Genomic DNA, 12,496 nt, shown 5'->3' with positions numbered 1-12,496 from the left:
TGTAAAGTCAGAGACGATCACTTATCTATTGCTGCTGTTTGAGTTGGTCATCTTCTAGACCTTCATCAGTGGTCACAAGATGCTGCCCACGGGGCGCTGTTGGCTGAATATTTTTGGTTGGTGGACTATTCTCAGTCCAGCAGTGACAGTGTGGTGTTTAAAAACTCCACTCATACCAGCACAACACACACTAACACACCACCACCATGCCAGTGTCACTGCAGTGCTGAGAATGATTCACCACCCAAATAAAACCTGCTCTGTAGTGGTCCTGGGAGAGTCCTGACCATTGAAGAACAGCATGAAAGGGGGCTAAAAAAGCATGCAGAGAAACAGATAGGCTACAGTCAGTAATTGTAGAACTACAAAGTGCTTCTATATGGTAAGTGGAGCTGATAAAATGGACAGTGAGTGTAGAAACAAGGAGGTGGTTTTAATGTTATGGCTGATCTGTGTATATTGTTCAGTATATTGTAATTACAGCTTTGTGTTTTGTTATATCTCTCAGAACCTGAGGAAGACATCAAGCTTAGCTCTGTGCTAGCACCTGAGGTAATGTAATGAACTTCTTGTCTGTTCGAACCTCTTCACTCAAACACTCAAAAAACTCAAATAAAAACTAATTTTGCCTCCAAGAAACCCAAAATATTTTCGTTTCTCATGTTTGTAGCAAATTCGTGTTCTTAGACCGTGTAAATGTTTACTGAAGTAGCATTTTTGTGAGTTGCTCTGTGTAAGCGTTTGCTAAGTGCTGTAAATGTCAGTATGAATAGCGTATACATACTTTTGACCATATTGTCCTTTTTATTCTATTTTATTTAATTCCGTCCCGTCTAATTTTATTTAATTTAATTCAATTTAATTCAATATTTTATTCTTGCAAAATATCCTTAACAACCAACAGGTGGCGCTCAGTGACTGTATAAAACCCCAGACATACGCCTGCATTACTGAAGCCAATTCAGCCACGTCATGAGGGTTAAACTGATTTATTCTGTAAATATGTAAATAGCAATGACAAAAATGCTTTTTAACTATCACATTATCTTTACATGACATCAGGAGCTACTAAACCTATCCCTAGCTCATCATTTTTCAAGCATATGATTTGTTATTGGGGTGAGAGTTGTCCATTTTGTCTGAATCATATATCATTTAAATACTAGAACAATAGTTCATGGTCACAGTGGGTACAATTCACTAGGGGGTAGGTAGAAAACACCCTGGACAGGTCGCCAAACCCACACGCAGGGGCGATTTAATGCACGGGCTTACCTGGGCTTCAGCCCAGGGGCCCCGAATAATTGAGGGCCCCGGATTGGCTGTTTTATTTTTTATTTATTTTGTTAGTTATTTTGGTTAATAAGAATGGGGAAGCTTACAAAATCATTTACGCGTTATTCATATTTCTGACTGTTGATTGGCCAGATAAACGAGCTGCCGTAATTCTGATTGGTGGTTTCAGTTAAGCAACGTGAACGTTAGAGCTAGTATGTGAGTGACATTCAGCTCAGCCAATCAGAATGCAGCACCAGGTTTATACATGTGCGTTCGGACGTTCTGCAGTAAGTTTAGTTTTGTATATGAGACTCGCCTTATGGTCCCAGCATTGAAGTTCGGGTTCTGGAACTAGGCGATCTAAAGTGCTGTAACGCTCATTGAAGTCCTGACTAAACAGTTAAAGTGACTCGACCCTGTCGTGTGTGTTTATTCCCACACCTCCACCACCGCACAGCAAAAGACCCGTAACATCCCCACCGGACAGCGGCTAGGTGAGCCGACCCTCTACGGTAGCAAGTGGCTAATGCTAGCGATAAAGTGCCGCGATAACGAAAGTAAAAAAAAAAACACGGCAATGTTTTCGTTAAGTAAAATATAAAAATAACTAAAAGACAATAACATATCAGAATTCATGTAATCACACTACACAGTGAGTGCACAGCAAGGGATTTTGGGAATCTGTGTAACCTGCTTAACGTTACTAGACTATATACAGTGTATCACAAAAGTGAGTACACCCCTCACATTTCTGCAGATATTTAAGTATATCTTTTCATGGGACAACACTGACAAAATGACACTTTGACACAATGAAAAGTAGTCTGTGTGCAGCTTATATAACAGTGTAAATTTATTCTTGCCTCAAAATAACTCAATATACAGCCATTAATGTCTAAACCACCGGCAACAAAAGTGAGTACACCCCTAAGAGACTACACCCATAAATGTCCAAATTGAGCACTGCTTGTCATTTTCCCTCCAAAATGTCATGTGATTTGTTAGTGTTACTAGGTCTCAGGTGTGCATAGGGAGCAGGTGTGTAGTACAGCTCTCACACTCTCTCATACTGGTCACTGAAAGTTCCAACATGGCACCTCATGGCAAAGAACTCTCTGAGGATCTTAAAAGACGAATTGTTGCGCTACATGAAGATGGCCAAGGCTACAAGAAGATTGCCAACACCCTGAAACTGAGCTGCAGCACAGTGGCCAAGATTATCCAGCGTTTTAAAAGAGCAGGGTCCACTCAGAACAGACCTCGCGTTGGTCGTCCATAGAAGCTGAGTGCACGTGCTCAGCGTCACATCCAACTGCTGTCTTTGAAAGATAGGCGCAGGAGTGCTGTCAGCATTGCTGCAGAGATTGAAAAGGTGGGCGGTCAGCCTGTCAGTGCTCAGACCATACGCCGCACACTACATCAAATTGGTCTGCATGGCTGTCACCCCAGAAGGAAGCCTCTTCTGAAGTCTCTACACAAGAAAGCCCGCAAACAGTTTGCTGAAGACATGTCAACAAAGGACTTGGATTACTGGAACGATGTCCTATGGTCTGATGAGACCAAGATTAATTTGTTTGGTTCAGATGGTCTCAAGCATGTGTGGCGGCAATCAGGTGAGGAGTACAAAGATAAGTGTGTCATGCCTACAGTCAAGCATGGTGGTGGGAATGCCATGGTCTGGGGCTGCATGAGTGCAGCAGGTGTTGGGGAGTTACATTTCATTGAGGGACACATGAACTCCAATATGTACTGTGAAATACTGAAGCAGAGCATGATCCCCTCCCTCCGGAAACTGCGTCGCAGGGCAGTGTTCCAGCATGATAATGACCCCAAACACACCTCTAAGACGACCACTGCTTTATTGAAGAGGCTGAGGGTAAAGGTGATGGACTAACCAAGCATGTCTCCAGACCTAAACCCAATAGAACATCTTTGGGGCATCCTCAAGCGGGAGGTGGAGGAGCGCAAAGTCTCGAATATCCGCCAGCTCCGTGATGTCGTCATGGAGGAGTGGAAAAGCATTCCAGTGGCAACCTGTGAAGCTCTGGTAAACTCCATGCCCAGGAGAGTTAAGGCAGTTCTGGGAAATAATGGTGGCCACACAAAATATTGACACTTTAGGAACTTTCACTAAGGGGTGTACTCACTTTTGTTGCCGGTGGTTTAGACATTAATGGCTGTATATTGAGTTATTTTGAGGGAAGAATAAATTTACACTGTTATATAAGCTGCACACAGACTACTTTTCATTGTGTCAAAGTGTCATTTTGTCAGTGTTGTCCCATGAAAAGATATACTTAAATATCTGCAGAAATGTGAGGGGTGTACTCACTTTTGTGATACTCTGTATATATATATATATATTTGTACTGGGGCCCATGAGCTGCCACTGAACTCTGTTGTCTTGCGTTGTGTACTGATTTTATGAAAACTATACGTGGGGACCCACAAGCAGCTGTAGCCCCTGTGCCCACAGGCAGATTAAATCGCCTCTGCCCACACGCACGGCAAATTTAGTAGATCCATTCAACCTGACTGTGTGTCTTTGGACTGTGGGAGGAAACCCAGACACGGGGAGATCATGCAAACTCCACACAGAAGGTACACAGAACACTCCACCTGGGAATCGAACCCAGGATTTTCTTGCTGTGAGGCGACAGTGCTACCCACCGAGCCAACCTGATTAATTATTTTCTTTCTTTATTTATCTTACCTTACCTCTTCACACACCTAGAAATAATTTAGAAAGGACAGTTCACTTAAGTGTTTTCACGGACTGAAGACTGAAGGCAGGGTTTAAAACCCATGTCTCCAGGTCCCTAGTGTTTTTGAGCATCCACATTACTTGCCCATTCACAATAATAATTTTGTAATGAGTTGTGATGTCATTCTTTATGTTTTATTCAGACAGGAATACACTGGACAAGGCTTCAACCCATGTCAGGTCTTTGTCTATCCCCTTCTCAGACATAGCCAATCATGTCTGTGTAGGCACCAGGTAGGTTGATACCCGTGTTACATCTCTGCCATGTGCCTGAAAGTGGATTTTTTTCAGGTGCTTTAGTTTCCACCCACCAAAAACGTATTTGGACTAAACTGCCTCAGTTTGTGGGTGAGTGTAAATGTGTTCATTTGTGCTCCTCTTAATTTCCTCCTTATGACAGGAATGACAAATGACATTTTTATGTGATTATAAGCAAATGTAAAATGTGCATTTTGTAAGAATTACATCCACAGAACTTTGTTGCCCTACAAAAATGGTCCAACTAGCAAATAATGTAAATGTTTTAGACTGAGAATACTAAACTGAGGGAAGCAAACGTCCTCACACATTGCCTTGTTCAAAAATCCACTGACAACACAATAACAGAGCAAAATGAAACCTCAGGTTTTTATTTAAAAAAACAGCACTGAAAAAGGCAAAAACACTCATTCATTTTGGGTAAAGATGTGATCCTGGTCTGCATTTCCTGCTTTATAAAGCTGGCTGAGAGCTGTATGACTTGCATTCGTATTGGTCCATCATCGTTCCCAGGAAAAGCTGTGGAAAACAGCTGCTCCCAGCTACCCTTTCCATTAGTTTAACTGCTAAAGGGTTGCTTGTGTGCGCTCATGGATGGCTTTCCAAAATCTGGAGGTGGTTTAGAGATTAGTGTGCTTTTCTACAGAGCTCTGCTGGTTGTCTCTGGCCATTTGTTTGAGAAGTAGCATGCATTGACTCCTACATGTGCAATGTTCAGACACAAGCTTTAGTTAACTGAAGTCCTGTCGCATTTGAGAAATCAGTCTCTGAGTGCATAGTGTCATCTTACACCACCTCACTGCAGTTTGAGCAACGAGCAGAGCCAAAAACAACAAAAATACTTCTAAAACATATTTTAGGGGGTAAAAAACAACAAAAGCTGATATAGCTATCTATCGATTTACTGTAATTAGGAAAAAATGGAAAATATACTGTAATAATTTTGAAAGCTCAACAGGTCCAGTAGATGTTACGTGCCGACAGCACTGGTGAGGTTGGATGATATCAAAAATAACAAACTTATATATTACTGTACTGAGATAACTTAGTCCCTCAGCTTCACTGGCTTTTAATAGATTACTATGGTATCTACTGTAATTCCTATGGTATTTGATAGATTGCTGTGCTATATAATTTGTATAGTATTTAATAGGTTGCTGTGTTATTACTTTGCCAGCCTTTGATTAATTGCTCTACTAGTTCTTCAAAGGTTTCTATGGTATCAGATTGATTAGGTATATGACAGATTGCTATAGTACCAACTCCAGCAGATTTTAATAGGTTGCTATGGTATCTAATTGTTGCGATAATTAATAGTTTGCTATGGTATCAACTCCACCAACCTATATTAGGTTGCTATGGTATCTAATTGGTGTGATAACTAATAGGTTGCAATGGTATTAAGTCCACCAGCTTGTAATAAGTTGCTATGGTTTCAAGTCCACCAATAGGTTACTATGCTGTCTAATTGGTGTGATAATTAATAGGATGCTATGGTATCTAATTGTTGTGATCATTAATAAGCTGTTATGGTATCAACGCTAACAGCTTTTAATTGGTTGCTATGGTATCTAATTGGTGTGATAATAAATAGGTTGCTTTGGTATCTAATTGTTGTACTAATTAATAGGTATCAACGCTAACAGCTTTTAATAGGTTACTATGGTATCTAATTAGTGTGATAGTTAATAGGTTGTTATGGTATTAAGTCCACCAGCTTGTAATAGGTTGCTATGGTATTAAGTTCACCAATAGGTTGCTATGGTGTCTAACTGTTGTGATAATAAATAGATTGCTATAATATCTAACAATAATTAATAATTTGCTATGGTATTTAAGGTTGCTAAGGTTTCGAATTGTTGTCCTAATTAATAAGTTGCTATGGTATCAACTGTACCAGCTTTTAATAGCTTGCGATTGTATCTAATTGTTGTAATAATTGATTTGTTGCTGTGGTATCAGCTCCACCAGCTTTTAATAGGTTGCTATGGTATCTAATTGTAGCGATAAGGTTGCTAAGGTTTTTCATTATTGCTATAATATCAACTCTACCAGCTAATATGTTGTTAGGGTATCTAATAGTTGTGCTAATTAATTGGTTGCTATGATATCCACTTCACCAGCTCTTTATATGTTTCTATTGTATCTAATTGCTACAGATGTTAGTAGATTGCTATTATGTCAGCTACACCATCTTTTAATAGGCTGCTATATTTATGTAGCTGCTTTCAATTCACTATTTATTTTCATGCAGCCAAGAAATAATTACATTTTTTGTAACAATTTAAGTAATTGACAATATATATAATTTTTTCTATCATTATTTAGTTTTGCTGTGCAATAGATAATCCAATTCTAGTATAAAGCCTTAATTTACTTTTCTTGTAAAGATAACACACCAGCATGTTCACGCTCAGCAAGTTAAACTGATTTAGAATCGTAATTAAACTTTTGACCGGATCTATTTCAGAACTTATCCCGTTATAAAAAACGAACACACCCGCTAGCCAATCCAAAACAAGGATTGTCCGTGGCGTTTATAATCAGTTCTACACCATGCCGCAAACTCTTCCTCTCACTCTCTCAGTTTCAAAGTCAGAGACCAACTTTCCTTCTGACCTTGCTGTGTGTGTCGGCTTGCCGGGCCGCCTCTTCTTGACGGAGTGCCACAGGGGGACATAATAAACTGCGCCCTTTTCATCCAGGACACAAAGGCGGCGAGGAGAAGACCGCGACCTCAAAGGAAGTAACAGAACAAAAGAGACGAGGTCAATAGATCTACAGAGTGCAGAGAAGTCTAGAACTCTCTCTGTACTGCTCTCTCTCATTCACACATTCATCATCACAAACGGTCTGGTAAACAAAGTGGAGTCTAATTATGAGCTAGACTCGAATGTTTCGTGTTAACAGTTGACCTGTTTTAAGTGTTGTTTAAGCTTTGTGTACAAGCAAGTAAGTGGACATGGGTGTGGTCAGAAATTTATGGAGGAATTTTTAAATTACAAACTGACTGCCAAGAGTGTTACAAAATCATTGTAAATCTTGAGCTTTTTTTTCGCTGCAATGAGACTCTGCTCCCACCTAGTGGTGATTGGGGACAATAACGCCCAAAGAGTATTGAAAATTTAATTGCTCTTGTAGCGATCTCTAATTATTTATTTTTTCTGTGCAGCCCAGTAATAAATGACCCACCGGTCCGCGGCCCGGTGGTTGGGGACCACTACTCTAATACACTCCATACCATGACAAAGCCTGGATTTAGAATTTTTAGCCTGGAAAACACATAAACATGAACAACATTTACATAAACAACCTAAAACGCTAACTCATAACACTACGACACGTTTCCATTGTGCGTCAGTCCATTTCAGGTGAGCTTGAGTGCTGAAAATCGGTGGCATTTCTGTATGTTGTTGGCAAATGGCTTCTGTTGTGTATAGTAGCTTCAGTTCACATTGTGTTTATTTAGAACGTTGCGTTAAAATATTTTCAAGCCCACATAGTGCGTGTAGATGAAACACATAAGTATGCTTGTTTTAATGCAGTGCCATCTGAAGGATCAAAGGTTACAGACATTTAGTAGTTTCAGTTTATACACAAAGATTTCCTGAGATCTCTGAATCTTTTGATGATATTATGGACTGTGGAGGGTGAAATAGCAAAACAAAATTCCGGGAACGGAATTTCTTATTGAAAAAGGCTGAGCATAATCTGTTAGATTATTTGCTAAGAAATAAGGAATAAAGGAATCGTTGTTCATATAGGACTAAGCATTTTTTAGATAAGGATGCAACTTTTATATCGAGGCATAACTGCATCATCTGTTTAATTTTTTTGTCTTTATTTTTTGACCAACTATTTCCATCATCTTGTAGAACATTAGCTAAATTAAAATAAAATAATAATAAAATAAAATATAAAATAAAATAAAATAAAATAAAATAAAATAAAATAAAATTAAATTAAATTAAATTAAATTAAATTAAATTAAATTATATTGCTTTTGTCCTTGATTTACAAACCACTTTTCAGGAAATTATATATGCAAAAACTGAAAATAATACTAAAAACTAGAAGCTTTTTAAAAGCTAAGCTATAATAAAATGAAGTGAAATGACCGCATCTATTCTATAAAGTCCCTAAACAAAAATACTTTTCAGCACAACTTTTCAGAAACGCAGATCTTTAAGAGAATGAACAAACGTTGTGAGATATCACACAAGATGTGATGCATCTCAGTCTATTAAACTTGATTTAGTCCGATAAGGGGGCCTGTATTATCATGCAAGGTTTCACACCAGGAGTCAAGGATAGATACAAGAGGTTTTAGCACTACGAAGGTTGACTGGATCAAAGAGTACACACACTCCTGTGCTTTCATGTTCGATTCAGTGAGGGGGAAGAGGATAATAAAAGGAACTGAGGCGTTTTGGTGGCAGTAAATCTTATGGAAATGAGATGGAGAGATTGGGACTTTAAAAAACAGAAGCCAGCCACTCTTCCAATTCTTCTTTCTGTCCCTTATCCGCCCTCCATTCTCCGCTCATCCTCCCGCTCTGGCTTTTCTCAGCGCTTCAGCGCTTCGCACACCCCGCTAAACAAAGCTGGATTGTGGGAAAGCGTCTGCATGCCAACTTGGTCACACACACTAGTCAAGCAGCAAGGATTCCACCCAAGTCATTTTTGGACTGAATCTTTGAGCGCCTACGTTTTTTTTTTTTTTGCCTAATCCTTTGCTAGCCATCCCTCCCCTCTGTACTTTTCCCATCCCTCCATCTGGATCCTTCCGTCCTGCCTGTCACAGCACCCAAACTTCCCCTCCTAAGGCTGACGGACAGTTCAGAAGAGAGAGGGGATGCAGCGCCGCTCAATAGTCCTTTTTAAGAGGGTGATTAAAGATTTCTCCTTTTTCTGGGCGCTTCTTTGACTCCCCCCTTTTGCGTCTCATCGGGACAAAAGCTTTTAGCTGCTGTTTGGGAACATGCACCCTCCTCTGGAGTAGAAATGGGGCTGTAGACTGGGAGAGGAGGGGGAGCTGGTTACTGCTCGTGACCTTTCTTTTTCTCCTTAGCATTTGATTATGAATTAGCCCAGGCCTACGCCGACTCTGTACATCTGACCCCGGTGAAAGGGAGCCGAACTCACTGTTTGTTCACCCGCTGGACCTTTTAACCTCCTCAGCATTTTGCATTCATCTGTTTTGAGCCAATTCAAATAAAGGGCCTCTTTTTCCAAGCTCCTGTCCTGGGTATTTGCATGGGCTAGTGGATTATAGGACTCACGCTGATCTGAAAACATTTGTAATTGTTATTTTAAAAGCCTTTTAAAAACTAGACCTGTATTTGTGAGTTACCATTGGAAAGAAAATGCAGCATGTGTAAGTGCACATACTTTATTATGGTCACTTTATTAGGAACACCATGCAAATAAAGCACCCCAGTGTATTCTGCGAGGTGATGGGAACAGTCTTTAAAGATTTCGTCCATGTTAACACAATTCCAAATAATGCAAACCTTTCATTCTGCCACATCCCAAAAGTGCTTTTTTTGGATGTCTGATAACTAAGGGTCATTGACATACACTGAACTCTTTGTCTTGTTCCTGAAACCGGTGTGAAATTACTTGGCTTCATGACACGACACACTTTCATGCTAAAATAAACCAATATAAGAGTGTAAATTGTCTTCATAAGGGATGCAGACGGTCAGCAACAATATTCAGATAGGCTGTAGCGTTCCAAAAATTGGTATTAGGGGACCAATGTGTGCCAAGAAACGTTCCCTACAATAATACATCACCACTTAAAGTCTAAAATGTTGTTGCAAGGCAGATTGGGTTCAAAATCAAAGCAGCCTAATATGGCACCAACAACAATACATCTGTGAACAATACATAACTTGCCATTGTAATATTTGATTTGAGGATTAAATTAAGCTCTTGCCTGGTGTCTGCAGGATTTTATGAGTTCACACACACACACACACACACACACAGTTCAGTCTTTGTACCTTTTCCATTTTTTTTCTTTTATTCCCTCAATGTATGTATTTTCATTCATGTATTCTTAAGAAGCTGTTGGTAGCATTGATTTTGATTTATAGCTCTTAGCACATTGTCTTCAAGGTGATAACATTTTACAATCCTGTATATATTAGACATAACATTTTAATTAGGAGTTTGACCTTGCAAGCACTTTGCCTTCTGTTGTTAGAAACCAGTCTGAATAGTTTTTTATCTTCTTGTTAGTTTTTTGACTGATAACAATAAATTCTCCTCTAATTCAGTATATTGCTGTACATACACCGATTACATGTAACATTATGAGCACTTTCCTAATATTGTATTGGTCCCCCTTTTGCTGACAAAACAGTTCTGCAACTGTGATGCACTGTGTATTCTGACACATTTCTATCAGAACCAGCATTAACTTCTTCAACAATTTGAGCTACAGTAGCTCGTCTGTTGGATCGGACCACATGGGCCAGCCTTCGCTTCACACGTGCATCAATGAACCTTGGCCACCCATGACCCTGTCGCCGGTTTATTACTGTTCTTTCCTTGGACCACTTTTGATAGATACTGACCACTGCAGCCCGGGAACACCCCACAAGAGCTGCAGTTTTGGAGATGCTCTGACCCAGTCGTCTAGCCATCACAATTTGGCCCTTGTCAAACTCGCTCAAATCCTTACGCATGTTAATTTTTCCTGCTTCTAACATCAACTTTAAGGATAAAATGTTCACTTACTGCCTAATATATCACACCCACTAACAGGTGCCGTGATGAAGAGATAATCTGTGTTAATCACTTCACCTGTCAGTGGTTATAATGTTATGTCTGGTCGGTGTATGTTACAATGTTCTTACAAAGAACATCAGTACAATTAAATTCAATATATTTCTTTTGTCCTGTAAACTAAGGTCAAAGTTGATTAACAAACATTTTGTGGCACTTATGACTAATGTGAATAAATTCTCCTGTAGTACAGTACATCTCTGTACAGACGTTTAGGCGTCAGCACTGTGCTGTAAGTTAACGCTTTACAACGTCCTTAACTACTTCCTTACTCCATGGGCTGCCCTTATAGCATTAATGAACAGTGAAACCAATGGCTTACCTCACATGACCCTAACAAATCATTGTAATTACCCTAAAAGAGAAATACTGACTACCAAAATAAAGGTTAATAACATTGCCTACATCTATTTTTTATATTATACTTTTTTAGAAAAATGCAAAAAGAAAGTTTGCATGTTTCTGCATTTTGTTATCAAGGTAGTTCATTATGTAAAATAATTAAAATAAATTAAATAGGTTGCTTCAAACATGTTTTATGGATGATGGCTGTTAAATTAACCTTAGTTTATCCTACAAATGAAAGACCTATTAGTTCATACATAATACGTGGTAGTTTTGTGTAAAAAAAAAAGATTCATATTTCTCTTACAAAACATAGTTAAAAAACAACCTAGCCACTGGGGGTGCACATATCAGTGCACTCTTAGTGCTGGTCCCAAGCCTGGGTACATAGGAAGGGTCAAAAGTCAAATTTACATACCAGATCGGTCAATGACCAGGTTAACAATGACCACCTCTAGTACTGTTGGTCTGCAGGGTACTACTGGTACTATGCTACTGTTGGGCCAAGGAAGAGAAGGAGGAGGAGAGGAGGAAGAATGTTTTACAGAGGGAGGACGTGCAGGTGGTTGGGGTGACATAGGAGGATGCTCAGGACAGGTCAGGATGGAGACGAATGATCCGCTGTGGTGACCCCTAACAGGAATAGCCGAAAGATGAACTAAAGAAGATCAAGGAGTGCTGACCGTCATGGAATTTCCTCCATGGTCACCTGACCTAAACCCCATTCATTGGTTTATAGTGGTACTTGAGGAGAGAAAGTCAAGCAATTAGTAACATCTTAAGATGCTCATTGGACTACTGTGAAATAATGCTGGGATAACATGGATAATCAAACAAGGGGAAACATACCAAACCCTAAATAGTATTTTAAAAAATAGATTAAATTTTTTACTGAAATTATATAATGTACCTGTTAGCAATGTGTGTAGCGGAAACACCTAAACTTAAAAATTAGGAAAGGCATCCTCAAAATTTTGGCCAAATAGTTCAGGCTTGGTGGACATTTGTAGTGGGAAAATAAGATAATGAATTGAATAAATGGAGTTTACTGCCCTA

The 12,496-nt window shown here is 39.4% G+C and overlaps 1 long non-coding RNA gene across 1 annotated transcript in view; it reads left to right on the top strand.

Moving 5' to 3' along the window:
• Positions 1-298: 298 nt before the first annotated feature.
• Positions 299-12,496, top strand: part of LOC134331813 (uncharacterized) — a 36,560-nt gene continuing 24,362 nt past the window's right edge. The window contains exons 1-3 of the long non-coding RNA XR_010015179.1: positions 299-382; positions 509-552; positions 4,186-4,276. This is a non-coding gene — a long non-coding RNA (uncharacterized LOC134331813). The remainder of the gene's footprint in view (positions 383-508; positions 553-4,185; positions 4,277-12,496) is intronic.

Source organism: Trichomycterus rosablanca, chromosome 17 (assembly GCF_030014385.1).
Source record: "Trichomycterus rosablanca isolate fTriRos1 chromosome 17, fTriRos1.hap1, whole genome shotgun sequence".
NCBI classification, from domain to species: Eukaryota; Metazoa; Chordata; class Actinopteri; order Siluriformes; family Trichomycteridae; genus Trichomycterus; species Trichomycterus rosablanca.
The sequence above is the reverse complement of the archived record's forward strand: the minus strand, read 5'-3'. Positions and strand labels throughout refer to the sequence as shown.